The sequence below is a fragment of the Lytechinus variegatus genome, chromosome 18, assembly GCF_018143015.1.
Source record: "Lytechinus variegatus isolate NC3 chromosome 18, Lvar_3.0, whole genome shotgun sequence".
NCBI lineage: Eukaryota > Metazoa > Echinodermata > Echinoidea > Temnopleuroida > Toxopneustidae > Lytechinus > Lytechinus variegatus.
The window spans coordinates 7,325,673-7,343,338 of NC_054757.1; positions in this window are offsets into that span (position 1 = coordinate 7,325,673).

The window sequence follows — 17,666 nt, forward strand, 5'->3', positions numbered from 1 at the left end:
CAACCACCCAACCCCATCCCTACAATCCTGTAGTTTCCATTGTCCCCAGCTTTATCTTGCACAATAGGTGGTTTCAAACCGCCTCGATCACAAGAATCCCCGTTAAATTATGAGAACTTTTTAAGGCTAAAAAATACCCGTTAATTATTCCTGCATTCACACCGCCCCGAAACACATCCTTCGGGATAAGTTCCCGAAGTTACGAGCATGCGCAGTGTGGTCTGATAAGCAGGCAAGGCGGGAGATTCAAAATCACTAGCCCAGCAGCCACCCACGCCGCCGCGCCCAACGACACGCTGGGATAAAAGTTCCCGTAATTTGCTTTCACATCGCCAAAATACCTGCGACCTTGGAAAAATCCCCACGAAAGTTCTCGTAATTTTGCCAAGTACCTACTATTTAGCGGGTATTTTCTTTCGGGGAAATTACGCGTAGTTTGCTTTCACATTACCAAAATACCTGGTATTTTCTGATCGGGGTAAATTTCCCGATCAGAGAATACCTGGAACTGGCGAACTTCGAGGCGGTCTGAAACCGCCTACTCACAAAATCCAAAATGAAAGTGGTTTTGTTAGTAGTGGTTACAGTTCTGATTTCAGTCTGGAAATACTTCTTTCCCCATGACTGCTGAGCAAGGCCTACTCAATATCTAATCTGCTGCCATCTGTAGTCAATAAGTGAAAAGTGTATCCTGAAAACTGCTTCATTTCTTTTCATGGAAATCCTTGTTTTAAGATCTCCCTGAACACTCTATGAAATAGTAAGGTTCAATAATTTGATTGCCTCAAGATCATATATGATATGTATTTCTTTTTACCTGGAGTATTATCAAAAGTTTAATTTGAAGAATGAAGATATCATAATGCACTGTAAGCACTTTTCATAGATCTATCATTAGATTGATGATCGATTCATGGCCTGGCGTTGGCCTGAGATGATTCATGCACATTATCCACTCCATGTGGAAGTGCTGACAAGTTTATGAAATGACTTACCTTTCTTTGACTTTGCACCTATTTTTAATTTCGAAGGCCATGTGATTGTTGTGTCTGTCTCCCGCATTATCTGAAAGAATAAAAAGAACAAATGAACCGGGTATAACACAATTTCAGTAATTACATATTATCAAAAATTGTTTCTTGCAGCATGGATTTAGATGTTGGATAAAACAACAAAGAAATATATATATGCTATCATTCAGAGTGATCATAAATAAAGATTTTTTTTAATCATATCAACAAAAATAAAAAAACATGCTAACAACTTTTGAAACTGGTAAGAAAATGTGTCATATTTCAGTGCATGATAATAAAACATACTGATATTTAAAAAAAAAAGATATACTCCATTTTTATAGGCATACTTCACAAAAAATTATTCCTAAAAATCCGAAAGCTTGCAAGAGGCTTGGGTCTAATTCTTAAATTTTGTGGTACTTAAAATCAATAGGGCTTCTCAGCATCATTCTCTAACGAAGCAAAGCAATTTTCTTGCAAAATGTTATCCATCTTCTTTTTAATACTTCACCATTATTATATTAATTTATGTTATGTTATATTATCATGTTATTTTCAGAGTACAAATAGTGATGAAAATTATTGAGATTTGTTTTTCATCTTGGACTATCAAACAGACATCTAAGTTCATCTTAATAGAGGACAAGTGAAACCACCTGAAGGAAAATATCTGATTTACTGACCAATAAAGAATGCAGTTTTAGTTTCATATTTGACCAATTAAAAAATAAAAGGGTAAATAGATTGGGATGTACATGTATATAAGAAGGAAACACTCTCTTGGGGAATCACTCTATTAACTTCATAAAATATACATTAATAATTGTCTTCAAAGATATAAGAGATATTGGTTGTGTTGCCAAGTCATCTTCGTGAGTCAGTTAACTGTACACATAACTGTTTCAAGAAAAAAGTATGGAAGTTAAGTTTACATCAGGTTTATATTAATGGGGATCTGGGCAAGATGGATTTCTGGCAATTTCAAGAAACTGAGAGCTAATGGTGAATAGATCTTCTACCAACCCCCCCCCCTACACAAACACACGACACTTGGAGACAATCAGAGTTCAGTGAGTTGTTAATGTTGCTATTGTCATCATCATCATCATCATCACCATCATTAATCATCATCACCATCACCACCACCATCATCTTTTGCATCCTTCATCATCATCATCATTATCACCACCACCACCATCATCATCATCATCATCATCTTCATCATTTTCATCATCATCACCATCATCATCATCATCTTCATTATCATCATCATCTTCATTATCATCATCATCATCATCTTCATTAATTTCATCATCATCATCATCATCTTCATCATTTCCATCATCATCATCATTATCATCATCATCATCATAATCATCATCATTATTATCATTGCCACCACCACCACAACTACAACTTTCCCACATTTCCTCTTTCCCCTCCTCTAAATTCTCCTTGCAATTCCTCATGAATTCATCATCATTCTACTCATCATCATAACCATCATCATCATCATGATCATCATCATCATCATTATCATCATCACTCTATCCATAATCACTTTTATCATTATCACCACCATCAACAGCAATTTCATGTTGAAGTAAACAAAAATATTTGAGTATCTACATAATTTTCCTCCCATTTTCAGGCAAATTCAGCAAATATCTATTTATCTGAAATGGATTGAATCCCAAGATGGTGACAGGAAACAAGAAAGTGTCTCGTGTCAAAGGTCATCAATGGATTCCCTGCATTGAACACCTGTTCAACAATACCAGATGACTTTCAAATATGAACTTGGCATGGTTTTGAGCACCTGAAACTAGTAATTTATTGAGATTCCTCTTAAAATATATAGGCCTAGGCTGTGTAGCTAAGCAAAGACTTCGAAAGATCAACTTGACCTTGATGTTGTTTATTTGAAACTATAATTAAATGTTTTGATACTGATTTTTCTGCAATCATTTTCTTTTCCTTTCTAATTCACTTTACTGAGGCCTTCATATATATGCCTATGTTCATTATCCGTGAGTGATACTAATAATATGAACATACATAATTATTAAGATCGTAATCCAACTCTCTTTTTTTTGTGAAAATAATTTTTGAGAATTTATACCACATGGCATATGGAAGAGCTGCTCGTCTGTGAGGTCACTAACCAAAACTTTTTCATAAAAAAATATAACTCTGATATTCTTAAACAGATATTAATCAATCCTTACCCTATATTTTTTTTCATGATTTTTCTGTTGCCATAAAAACCAACTTATTGTCAGTCTGAATTTCCCCTGTAAGGTCCCCCTCGTGACAACATAAAAAAATGTGAAGACTATAATAAGGGCCTATATTTTATTCATATTCCCAAAGGTTCAATAAACCAACCACCAGCTCCTCAACTTATCCATGAGAAGTCTACAACTAAAGCATTAAATAAGTAATTCAAAGTTTCAAACACAAGGATCTTAAACAATCAAAACAAGACAAATACCAAGAAAGAAACATTGTCTAGAAAACAAATTACCTGTCCTAGCCTACCAACACAGATACAGTATCAAACAAAAGAAGCATTGAATTTGTTATCAGCCTATCACATAATAGGACAAACTACAAACAAGCATCACACATTTGTGATAGGAAGATAAATACAAACAAACGTCAGGACAAAACATGTGTATCCTTTACAGAAGAGGTTATAACAATTGACGATCATAACAGAAGCAGTAGCAAACACAAAGAGCTATTGGACTTGCAATCACAGGTATAAGATAAATTGACACACAAACAAACAAACGAACAAACATAAATTCAGGTGATAAGAAGAGGACATGAGACGAGTAAACTTCACATGAAAGACTCTATCAAGTTTTTTCAGACCAACTAGAAAACCAAAATACTTGGTATGCTCTGATCAGGAAATCATTCATGATTTATCCATATCAGATAACAGGTATTTTGCCAATGAAAAAGAAAACTACTTTTAGTGTTTTTTTAATGAAATATTCGATAATTTGGAGGTAAAATAGTTCTAAAGTTCGAAAACGCTTTCAGAAATCAGAGAGACGACATCAATTTTAGTGTTCGCAGTTTAAAAACAAAATTACAGATAGGAAAGCATATTTTGTTTTTGCATTTTCAAAAATGAACAAGTCAAAATTCTGGGGGGTTTTTGTTCTTCATGCCAGAAACAGAAAAGACTTATCCATGCGTACCTTCATTGCACTGTAGGGCAATTTGTTTATGTTTATCACTCGATATGAAATAAAACAAATAAACATGACAAATTGCACTGTTGGGCAATTTGTTGATGTTTATCACTCCATATGAAATAAAACAAATAAACATAACAAATTTACATGTAAAAATACATTTTTATGGAAAACACAAAAAAGACAGCTGAAGTGAGCAAATGATTTCCTTTCAAACTAACATCAGACATAAGAATTATACAACACAATGCATGGACAAACAAATAAACAAACATGACAACATATAACTATATGACATCCTGTCCTCCAAGAATTATATGAGTCACACTTACTCCAACCAGAATTCAAAGAATTTTTTTTACTCTTTGAGGGACAACTGGGGTCAGATAGGAAAATGGAATAAAATGACCAGAAGAAAAGAAATTGGACAAACGAATGACCAAGTCAAGATAAATGATATTTTAACAGGCTATATTGGGGATTAAGGGATGGATCAAACAGATATGCATTCAGAGAAGATAGTGAAATGAAAACAGTGCCATTGGGGTATTCTGATGTCATTACGCATGCCAACCGCTGGGAGTTCGATGACCTCTAAACCAAGTAGCAAAATGTGTAGTTGCCATGTTCAGACCCACAGAGAATATTTGAGCAATTACAGTATATTATAAAGTTTTTACAATAATAAGAACGTGTGAGGGGGGATCTGACCAGGGAAAAAATACACGGGGGCTCGGGGCGATTTTGCCCCCGAAATGCCCTAAAGAGCCCTGGAAAACTAAAATGGAGCCCCTGAAATTCATATAGGGTCCAATGTAAACTTTAACACAAATTAGGATATTTGGGCTAGTGAGCTCAAAAATAGCCCCGGAAAATAAATTAATTTTTTCCCTGGATCTGACATAATATAAATCTGACAAATACACAATGCATTACTGGCCACTACGACTACTACAACTACTACTTTGTTGACATGCTATATGGTAATCATTGAGAAAATCAATTTAGGCCTACAACATTTTCGTTTACTAATGATATTCTGGAGAATATTACTACAGTAACTGAATGAAAACCTTCTACATGAGTACTTTGAAATCATAATATAAGTGTAACATTTAAAAAGAATCTAAATTCATACTTTAAACAAATTTCCTTTTGTACAAGAAACTAACAAATAATGTAAATGACAATACAACTGTTACAAGCTGAAGGTGAAATTGGTTAGCTAGAGTACAAAAACATACAAAATTATGGTGCTTTAGTCGTGTAGCAACTCTGGGCCTTTTGTAAACATGTATAAAACTTGAACAAAGGGGACAGAAAATCAAGACTAAGAATCAAAACCATGACCATCCTCAGACCTTGAAAAGACTGGATTTGAACTGTGCAGAGGGAAACCTGTGTTGGTCATGGGTGTGGGGTTCCAAGAAAAATCATCACCGCCCCCTCCTCATTAATTAGTATCAAAACCATTCTTTTGTGTAACAAGATGTTTTTTCTTCCAACTTCAGAGGTAAACATTTCCAAAAAATCACTGCTCTGGGAGTATGAGATAAGTGGTGATAAGCAAAAGTCCTGTACTATTGTGAAAACACTCCTTCTGATACACGAGGGCCATCTGCACCATCCCGAGTTTTCAAATTAACGCGCTTTTTCTGATCCGTCAAACTATCCCGATCTTAACAATCTCGAGATTATTTGCAATGGAGACGCAATTATCGCACTAGTTCGAAGAACTAATCTCAAGATTGCAATCCCAAGTCAACTTGGGATTATTTGCAAAATAGCGCGCTATTTTAGGAATTATCGCGATAATTCGTAGGTGCATAATGCATCGATGCCTCGTTCGAGCAGGAATCGCTCTTCTTGCGATGGTGGAGACGGGGTTTCTTGAATCTTGAGATTAATCGCGATGAGGGCCGATCAGGCTAAAATCTCGAGATTGAGCAAACTCAGGATGGTGCAGCACTGCCTATTCCCCTACAGAAATTTTCAAGCTTGCGGAAAGCGTGCGACTAGCTTGCGCAAGCTTGCGGCATGCTAGTAACTAGCATGCGGCTAGCTTAATAAGCGTGTAATATGCGTGCAGAGTAAAAGTTAAGCGATCTTTTAGCGAGCAGTGACTGTTCGCTAGCATGCACTCGCTTATTAAGCGAGCGCCCTGCTAGTCGCATGCTAGTTACTAGCAAGCGGCACGCTTAAATTTCTGTAGGGGTTGTGACAGTTAAGAAGATTATTTCAAACATTGATGATATTCTGGTAAAGATGTTTATACGTTTTCATTTTATTTGACAAATTCCTAGGAGTCATTTTGAAAGAATATAACATGGAATAATACAAAAAATAGTCTTACTAAAAGAAAAAAAAAGGTTTGAATGTACATATAACTGTATGAAAATATTTTCATTTTTATGGTGAATTTTCCTCAGTATTTTTGAAGAAGTTCAATTTAATTCCAATGTTGTTTTTTTATTTAGATGTTTTAATTAGAAAATCAATAAAGTATATTGTCTTACCCGCTGGAAGAAGTCTTCACAACTCTCAGCCTTCCCGTCTTCAGCAGCTGTAGAATTATAAAAAAGTGGTAAAAATTCATAATTAAACTTTACAGATTCATCAGAGAATCACATTTTTCGTATGATAGGCATTTCACATTACTCTCAGAAAACCGTTATTTAGGCTCTTAGGGCCAGCTGGGATTCAACTTCATTTTTGTTGCTTGTAATTTAATCAGTTACCTGTACCTGACTTTAATTTCTTCTCAAAACATCCCTGTTAAATAATTGATCGACTCCTAAACCTCTGCAATATGTTCGTCATAATGGATGAATTATTCAATTTAAATTTCCAACAGTTCTGGGGCAATTATTACAATCATAATCATTGTCGGCAAGAAGCTTATCCATACTCACCTCTTTGATAATACCCCCACACCAGGCTCTACAAAAAAGGAACCATGTTATATTTCAAGAATAACTCACCTTAAAACAACAAATTTTAAATCTTCAAAAAGGAACACTAGTATTCCTTATACATATCCCAGGTAATTAAGTACATGAATCCTTTAAAAATCCTGTTCAACACATTATGCTGAATTCAATTGCTAACTTGTTGAGTAAACAGATACGTTGTGTAATTTCATCAATGTCCTACAGTGTACATCCTCGGCTCATTTGATAATTACTGAATTCCTCAAGGAGCCAAAGCTTTATAGGATTTTTTTCTCATTAACCCACTAACTATCAAATACCCTAAACCCCATATGCTTAACACAGTGCCTGCTAAATCTTGGTAGGCAAGAGTTTAATCATCATCATGTTTCGATACCCCACATGCTGATAATTTCTTTTGTTGATTTTTAAGACCTTCACAAATAGATCAGATAAAACCCTTTCCTGCTATTTAGGCCCTACGTATTGAGAAACATATAATTGAAAAATCTTAATTGGTTGAAATCCCTTTGATCTGCAATCATTCAGGGATCAATAAGTACTTAAATATTGACAATGGTGCCACAAGGAGCAAAGAAATTAATTGGTGAAAGTGTAGAGAGATTTGGGGAGGGTGCTTCTTTGGGGGAATAAGCAACCCATTTGATAGATGCCTACTGATTGGTCAATCAAGGACACTGCATTAGAGGAACATACCTTGTGAGTTAGTGATTTATACATATTTCATTTTTATAAATTTTTATCATTTTCTCTTTCGGGGTGTATTTTGTTAAAGAAAATGTCCTTGATATCTTGATGAAAACCAGAGAGAGTTAACTAGACAAAACATTGAAACGATTCATTAAAGAGCTAAACATCACAAAAGATTGCAGGTTATTAAGGACTTTAAGCGATACCACACAGCATTAGCTGTTTGCCATTGCAAATGAACATCTTGCTTTGGCAATTTGGAATCAGATATAGCCCTTTATGTTGGTATCTCATTTAAGTAATTTAATTACATATAAACCACAAATAAATGAAGTGAAAATTGAAAATATCAAATAGTAATGTACTAATAAAAGGAATTAAATTTAACTAGAAACAAAGAAGCAAAGCTTAAATGTAATAACATATCAGTTCCATCATACCTTTAGTAGGTCCAAAATCAGACCTGGTCCCCAAAACAACCCAAACAGGCCCTCATCAATACCCCTTTATCACCAATCAATTACACCCCTGCAGACTTGGTATTTACCCCTCTCCATTCTTTGTCCCCCTTCACCTTTTAATCACCCATCCCTTTCTCTCTGCTCCCATCTTCCCTATTCACATCTTAAAGCTTGCTTTGTAATCACCCTGCTTTGCATATTACTGTTCCCAGTTATAAACCTGTCTTGATATCCTCACTCTCTATTCTTGTGTCAAGGTAGCACCCATTCACACTCGAAAACTAAATTCATTTTAATCTCCCCGGAGGCACGTTTGATTTGTAAAGCAAAAGACAGAAAGTTGATAATCCATAAACTGTTAAACCTTGAAGATACAATGCGAATATGCATGCAAATGAGAAGCATTGGGGCTTACACAATTGATAATCGTCAATATTAGTCAGGTATTTTTTGACAAATGAGAGAGAAAATGCCCAATTTACCTGCCCCAAGTTAGAGGAAGAGACATAAATGAAAAAGTGAATTGTGGTGTCCCAATCTGAATTGTGTACTATTGGATACTTTAATGGTTCACATGAATTCTTTATAGATTTACAAATCATACCTGCCTTTCCCCATAGAACTTTGTTAAAGGAGAATGAAACCATTGGAACAAGATAGCTTGTGTGAAAACAGAAAAATCAAAGAAACAGATCAACATAAGTTTGAGAAAAATCGGACAAATAATGAGAAAGTTATGAGCATTTGAATATTGCGATAACTATTAATATGGAGATAGCAAATTGGCAAAGCGACAAAGATGTGTGATGTCACTTGTGAACAACTCTCCCCATTACTTTAGTATACATTTCACTTGAATTGCCTCTTTTATCACATCTATCCATAGATCATGTGTTCTTTCTACATGAGGGCATGTAATACATATTTTTTAAGAATACATCATGGATAAAGAGTTTGTATCATCATAAGAAAAAGCAAAAAGAGACATTTTGAGGGTATTTTATAGTCCACCAAAGGGAAAGTTGTTCATCAGTGACATCAAACATCCTTGTCGCATTGCCAATAGGAGGATCTCCATAGCATTAGTGATTGCAATATTCAAATGCTCATAACTTTCTCATTATTTGTCTGATTTTCTCAAACTTTCTTTACTCTTATTCTTTGATTTTTCTGTTTCTACACAAGCCTATTTGTTCCAAAGGTTTCATTCCCTTTTAACAACCTATCTCTATATTACTATTACATTTCTCAATCCATTTGTTTTTTATGTGCGATTAACATTTTTCAGTATAGGAAAAAAAGGGTGAAAGAATCAGTCTTAATCTCTGACATATTACATGTACAATATATTGTGTGTGTGTGTCTCAATGCAATGTGTATTTTTATTCTGAATTCCCTTCAATATTTTAACGCTATACTTAGTTGTCATCTTAAAATTGTATGAGTGAACCAAAATCTTGTGTTATAAGACAGTTTACAATCATTGCATATTCATTGTATATTCATTTTTTATTATTCCTTGCTCCATGCGAAAACTTTTTTCAATAATATGATAGCAGCCTAATTCATTTATTTTATAAAATATTTTGTGTAAATTCTTGCCAAACTATGTATGGAGTTTTATGAACTTTACCTTAGTAATTAGTAACATGATATATTATATCACTTCTTTTGTTTGATTATATATTAAGCTTCTTTCATATGAGTTTATGGCGTATATATCCCATGGAAGAACAGTATTTTCATCTTGACTAAACTGAATATGGGCTATCCATCCATTTTGAATTTTTATTTTTTGTTCATACACGGAAAATAGATACTATACTATACTAGCCAAAATCAATACTTTCTTTAATTTGATACATAACCTTGAAATGACATCTTAGGGATTTTAAAGAAAGCTCAAAAGCTTAGTCATTCTTGCATAAATTTCATTTGATCTTAAAACCATAATGCATTAAACGTTAACCGTAATTGAAAAAGATCAATTGTATGTCCTTCTGTATAAAAGCTGTCATTATAAATGATTGATTTATAAGCATTATTGATTATTGAACTCTGTTAATTGGTCTCTGAAAGTAAATGGAAAAATGACAAAATGTTAAATGTACAGTAACCAGCGAAAATACAGTATATTGGTTTCACCGAGTACTTGATAATGATATTCAAATGGTTAATCATTTAATGAAAGTTGAAATGTCAGACAAAAGCACATTTCTTATTAATATTTTTCAGCATACTAATTGTCCTGCATATATCAGAATTGTCTCTTTAATTTTCATTTCAATTTTAAAATGTGAAGTGACCCCGAGGACAGAGAGGATCATTGACAAACAATTGAAAAAAGGAGAAGCAGAAAAATGTATTGATTTCTTCAGACTGCCAAATGAAAGATCAGAGAAAGTATTGATCATAAAGTAGCTAGCCCCCACAACCCAGCCCAAGAACAGTTACCTGGGGTGGACGAACGTTTCATGACACAGGTTACAAATAGCATATCGATGTATTGCGGTTTGCGCTGAAAATTCAGGGCGTCATTGCTGCCGCTTGTTTACAACCGCATATCAAAGAGAAGGGGGTTGAGGGCGGTGAAAGTAAGTGAAAGTTAGGCTGCGGTTTAAAATCCTTCTTGCTTTGACCAATCGCAACATATTTTACCCACACAGTAATCAATTTCTCAGCCAACCCTAGAAAATATGAAGCTTTTTTTCTTAATCAACTGGATTCTTTTTCATCATCATTCAGCCACTATTCATGATGAAGAAGCATTAGATGCACACCAATAGTGAATATCAATGAATGCCAACACGAGACACAAATAAATAAGCACATTATCAAAGCTCACTGGCACAGTTTACAAAGACCTCAAATTTACATGGTAATAATTTAAAAACACTTTAATATTTGGTTTGTTTCAGAAAGCAGTCATCATGGAATTGTGCTCCTTTGTTTACAAACAACAGGAAAGTTCGCAACCTAAATTCCTAATCGAAGTTTCAGGAGCAAAATGAATCAATTACATTAAATATTGCAGTTCTTCACTTTTATGAAAATGAATTGCAGAATCACAATTAATGTTGAAATATCTTATAATCTGATGCATCATCACATATGCAGGGGCCGCGGAACAGTTTTCAAAGTGGGGGAGGGGGAGCCGAGTCTGCTGACCATGCAAAAAATCACAATTCTATGGTTATTTTTACGTTTTTGTACACGGTTTTGGAAAAAAAACGGGGGGGGGGGGGGCTGAAGCCCGCCCCCCACTCCCCGCTTTTGTGGCCCCTGATATGTACAATAGCCTGAAACATGGTTTTATGAAACTCGATTTAAGAAAAATTAAGTCTCAATCGTAGCATATTTGCACTATTTTTGCCAGCCAAGTCATCCAATATCGGATGCTTAAAATACCTGTCTTTTAATCTTTTATTTACTTATTTATTTATTTTTATAAAAGGTAGCTTCAATTCTAAATACACTTTTCATAGGAAAGCTCCTATCAATACGACCTTCTGATCTATTAAATCTAAGAATAATTTTTAAAGATTCTTAAACCAGGACAGACCCATCAATAAATGCAGAAGAGGGAAGAAAGTTACAAGAAAAGTCGATCACAAGAACCCACCCAAGAGAGATCCTCAGAGCAAACATAACAGGAGTTTATCTAGAAGTGAAAGAAAGAGAGAAGAGATAAAGGATGGGGTGGTTGATCCCCTACGCAAACAATAATAACAGAATAACATTTCACTGGTATAGATAGAGTAAACCTTCTACACGTGCTACATACTTCAAGGCAATAGCATAATAGAGGATGGTGGCATCCAGTATCCATGGCAACATAACATCTTGCTTCTTGCTCATCTGTCTATCTCCATCTCTCTTTCTATCTCAATTTGAGCCTCTGCAAATACTTCCCAACCTGGATGCACTCCATCCATCCTGCTTTTTGTTCTATCTTTCTAACCACCACCACCCCATCAACCTCTTTCCAAACAACTTCTCTCTCTTTCTCTTTCTATATCTATCTTCCCCATCTCTCTTTTTTCTCATTCATCTTCCTATATTCTTCTTGAAATGGTTTTATCTTGCTGAGATTCCTTAAACTCATTAAACCTGTTTTTATTTCTCTCTCTCTCTCTCTCTCTATATATATATATATATATCTCACTTTCTCTTATTTCCTTTTCACTCTGTGTATCCCTCCCAGGGACTGTTTCACAAAGATTTACATATGATTCAAAGTTGTTCCCAAACACTATTATAATGTATACATAATTTATATCATGTTGATGAATACAATGAAGTGCATATCCTCTGATCATGATCTGGATCTCGATTCATTTATAGTGACACATTCACAATTTCTATAACATATTTACAATCAGCCAATCACATAGAAGGGTTTCAGTAGCTTTCAACTGCTTGTTATCATGACAAGTTTTATGAAAACAGGCACTTGACCAATGCAGTGATGCCATATAACTTCATAAAATTGATCTTTAATTCACTCTTAACAGAACTGTTAGTGAAACGCCACAAAGTACTTTCTCCATACTAGTCTACTCCTCATAAAATTCTACAATTTAGATCTTGCTTTTCTTGTCTCTTTTCAACCAATGTCCATCCTTATACCTTGGTCACATTTGCTCTACGGCGGCCGTACGGCGAGTCGAAAACAGCCGTTTTGTTAATTTTAATTCAAACCATCTATATGTAGTTGGTACAAAAAAATGTTAAAACGGCTGTATGGCCGCCGCAGAACAAATGTGACCAAGGTATTATTTCTCCTTACTTTTTCCATTGCCTTGCCATCACCAACATTTCACACCTTTCTTTTCCTTGCATGGATTAACCCGTCTTTTGGATTAATGGATCACGACACATTATTTGTAATCTTATACTCCTCAGGATAGTTGAGGACACCTATCGCAGTAAGAAAAGCCCCCAACTATAACCCATCTCGCGAAATCAAGGCCCCTATTCTCTGTGAGCTTTTTTTTCTACCCCCACACGACAGATAACAACAAAACAGCAAATTGCATTGAGATATCAACACAGCAATCTCCATGATTTAATTAAATAAATTGGCTGCTTCTTCAAACGAATTCTTGATTGTACCAATTCTAAAAAATCAGGGATTTAACTTTATTACAACTCAGTGTAAAAATACTTCCTAACAAATACATCAAAGAGGTGAAGGGGGCTAAGAGAGGGGCTAAGAAGGGGCGACATACACTCAGCAGCACCGACAATACAATCATAGCTGGTAGAGCAAAGAGGGTCACTTGAAACCCATCCAAGAGTGTTCTCCCGCAAACCCCCTTAGCGCTAAATCATTGGAAGTCCATGAGGAGAGTCCTCGGTAAATAAAACGAAGTGAAAACTCGTGCAAATAATGTGTCAAGACAAATTGAAAGACGGGTACATTCTTTCAATGACATATCAATTGGAGTTTGATTTATAGATCTTGATCTGCAGACAATCGCAATAAAACCCGATGAGAGAACAAGAAAAGAAATTCCCCTTCACTTCTTTTCAAGAGTTTAATTGAGGATGGATTAAGCGTTTGATACATTATGGCAAGGAAATATCGCTTTAAGTAGCCAGTAAGAGTGTATACGTTGGCCTGCTTTCCTTCAGCATCAATGCCCATAGTTACAAGAAAAAATAAAACATATTTCAGGTAAAACTTTTGAACTAAACAATATTTTGAAGTATACCTTCTCTAATTAATAATTCAAATTCAAAACCAAATATATTGGGACAAATTGGGAAACAGAGACTGAAAGTAGGGACATTGCCAAGTTTCTTAAACATTTGAACTGAAGGTTTCACAAAAATGGACACAGTGGTTGACATAATAACAAATATATCAATACATGGCAATATATTCAACCAAAAATCAAGACCATCCCTAAAAAATAGGGACATTTGGCAGGTCTGTCAATTAATTTACAAAAAAATGGACAAAACAGCACATTTGTTTTGCTCATGAGGAAAAGAAGAGCCATTCCTACTAAATCCAGAATTTAATGACTTTATGTCCATCAGTCTTTGGTACAGTTGGATTTTACTGTTTGCTAAAAACAACTCGAGTGTTTCCATGTTTGGTGATGCAATTTACTTTTCCCACTTGTCTTGTTTAAATGTAAATTGATGGGGGCAAAGATTTGTAACCATCGGTCAACAAATTAGCACTTTGTAAACAACTTCGTGATCAGTTACTGCATTAAAGCCAATGTCTTCGATATTTCTTTGTGACTGTGAACTATAGTTTGCTAGTATTTTCCCTTTCTACACTGAAATTAGTAACTCAATGCCTTTCTTTTATACCTGAAGTTAAATAATTATCAAGGAGAATGCAACTTCTTCATAAACTATAAAACAGACATCAATCCCAACAAGCAACACTGTTAGAAAAAATAAAAGAAGTTCCTGCAGCAGAGTCTCGAGAACACCTGTAATCTTACCGAATTGCGTAATAATCATTCTGTAAATTCATAAAACAAGAATTTTTCTGCAATTTAACAGAACAGGTCTGTTTAAAAAGGGGAAAAGGGTGTTTTATTCAAAGAAATTTGTAAGATTCCATACATCAAATACCAATTTCCTGTAAGATTACGCAATTCGGTAAGATTACAGGTGTTCTCGAGACTCTGCTGCAGGAACTTCTTTTATTTATCTAACAGTGAATAGGGCCTAATTGCAGTGAACAGTTTCTTGGACTGCTATATTGCCATCAAAATATTCATGAAAAGGATAATGAATGTGGACAATCATGTTTCAAATAAGCAGTGCAATGAAATCAATGTTTGTACAGATTTATTGTATACCATGGATAGGTCTGTCTCTACATACAAGCTGAAATTTTTTAAAAATATGGTAAATATTACAAATATAGGTACTCTGATACCGCTTTCATAAACCCAATTATGCGGCTAATAGCAGCATAATTTGGTCGTAAAATTGGATGACAAGAGTTATCCGCATTATTTTGATGCTGCTATTATCCGCATAATAGCAGCATCGGGACAAATAATGCGGATAATTGCCATGGTGCGGTCACAAGGTCACCCTTTTCCAACACAACCGCATCGAGGGGGCGTGTCCAGTTGTCATGATGATTATCCGCCTTTTTCAGGACGGGCGCTCATAAAAATAATGCGGCTCATTTTCAGAGTTTGTGAACGCAATTTTTATTGAATTATCCGCATAATTCTTAGGCGGCTAATTGGAGGATAGGTTTATGAAAGGAGTATGAGAATCACTGCAATCAAATCAGAATTGAAAAAAATATCACATTTACAAATTCTATCTCTTTAAATACTACATAACAAATACATCCATCCCCTCCCCCGCATTTTCCAATAACCCCTTCACATGTAAACAAGTTACTTTCCTTAAACTCCAAGAAACAATCTTTTGTGAAGACTTCTTGAATTAAAATCAATATTGATCTGTCCAATGTGTCATAGCACTGCACACAAAGAAACTCCCCCACAAACACTTTCAAATCTTTCTGGAATAGCTCTATCGTTCAAAACAGACCCATTTCAAAATAATAAACTATACCTATGATTATTCTGTGAGAGTGAAAGTGTTTCAATTGGTCACTACAAATGAAACAACTTAAACAACTCTATTGACAAAAATCATTTAATAAGAAATCAACCATGCTACTGCACATACATGTACATGTAGTCAAATTTGTTTACCTCACATGTCAATGACTTGCTTTATTTGCAACAACCAAATAATAAAAAAATATCTGACCAATTCTTGTTGGCAATATATTTTGATAGCGAAATTACCGATTGATCAAAATTTCTAGCTTTATTTCCACATTGTTTAACAAATATTGCTCCATAGTAAAAACATAGTTTGTGAAATGATTGAGTCATTATTTTTATGCAGTTTATGTGTAGGCTATCTCACAAAGTTAAAAAACACTTTATCACAAGCAGGTCCATTTCATCCTATTCAACAGGTGGGTTTTGACTGTAGAGTAGTAGATGGAGATAGAATGTCTTGCCCAAAGATAACAAAAGAAATTACCTGGGATTCAAACCTGTAATTTGTGACTTACAATCCAGTTACCCAACCACATGACCAAGGGATATCTTGTTCACATTGATACTCAATAACCCACTGTGATCAGGGAGACGGGAGTCCACATATATCCATCCATCAAAATAAAATACAAATCAATGAATGTAATATTTGTGCCAGGAGATGTCATCTGATACTCTATGTTTGAGGATATCGGGTTGTAAATGCCAATTAGATTGGACAGTTTAAATCCACATGGAATTTACAGAGATTTCAAATTGACAGATAATGTTCGTGGTGATAGCTACTGAGCATATCTATGGTGAATTTCCAAAAATGGTTTATATTTCAACTTTCCTTTTCAACTTCTCTATGTTTTTATCAGAAGTTTGTTCAGTAGACATGATGAGGAGACAGTGACATAAACTCAAGTTATACTTATTAATGTATCTTTTAGAGCTTCTATGGAAAAGTTTCAATCTCCATGACAAATTTTATCAAGAAGCTCATTAATTCAATGTAACTTCTGTCTTGAATTTATGAATAAAACTTATCCTCGGGGTCGTTAGGATAAAGTCATGTTTTTAAAAATGTGCTAACAGAACGAGTCAACACAATGTCCTTTTTGACCTGTTCAGTATGTGGGGTCATTTTATTTCTATCATGTAAAGCAAATAAAATATATACAATTAAATAGATGAGATTTCTCTGAAAGACATTTGATGCCCCTTGTACACGGTTACACTTCGTATTTCCGAAGCTTCGTAATTCCGAAGGTTCTTTATTCCGAAGGTTCGTAATTCCGAAACACGTAAATTGCCTATACCTCGATGTTCGTTAATCCGAAAACGAAAAAGGGTTCGTTAATCCGAACATTTGTGGCGTAATTCCGACGATTCGTTATTCCGAAGGTTCGATAATCCGAAAACGAAATAAGGTTCCTTGTTCCGAAGGTTCGTTAATCCGAAAACGAAATAAGGTTCGTTGTTCCGAAGGTTCGTTAATCCGAAAACGAAAAAAGGTTCGTTATTCCGAAGGTTCGTTGATCCGAAAACGAAATAAGGTTCGTTTTTCCGAAGGTTCGTTAATCCGAAAACGAAATAAGGTTCGTTAATCCGAAAACAAAATAAGGTTCGTTTTTCCGAAGGTTCGTTAATCCGAAAACGAAATAAGGTTCGTTAATCCGAAAACAAAATAAGGTTCGTTAATCCGAAAACAAAATAAGGTTCGTTAATCCGAAAAATGAAAACCGGGAAAGCAGAGGCAAGGGGAGGGGGGCGGGGGACACTG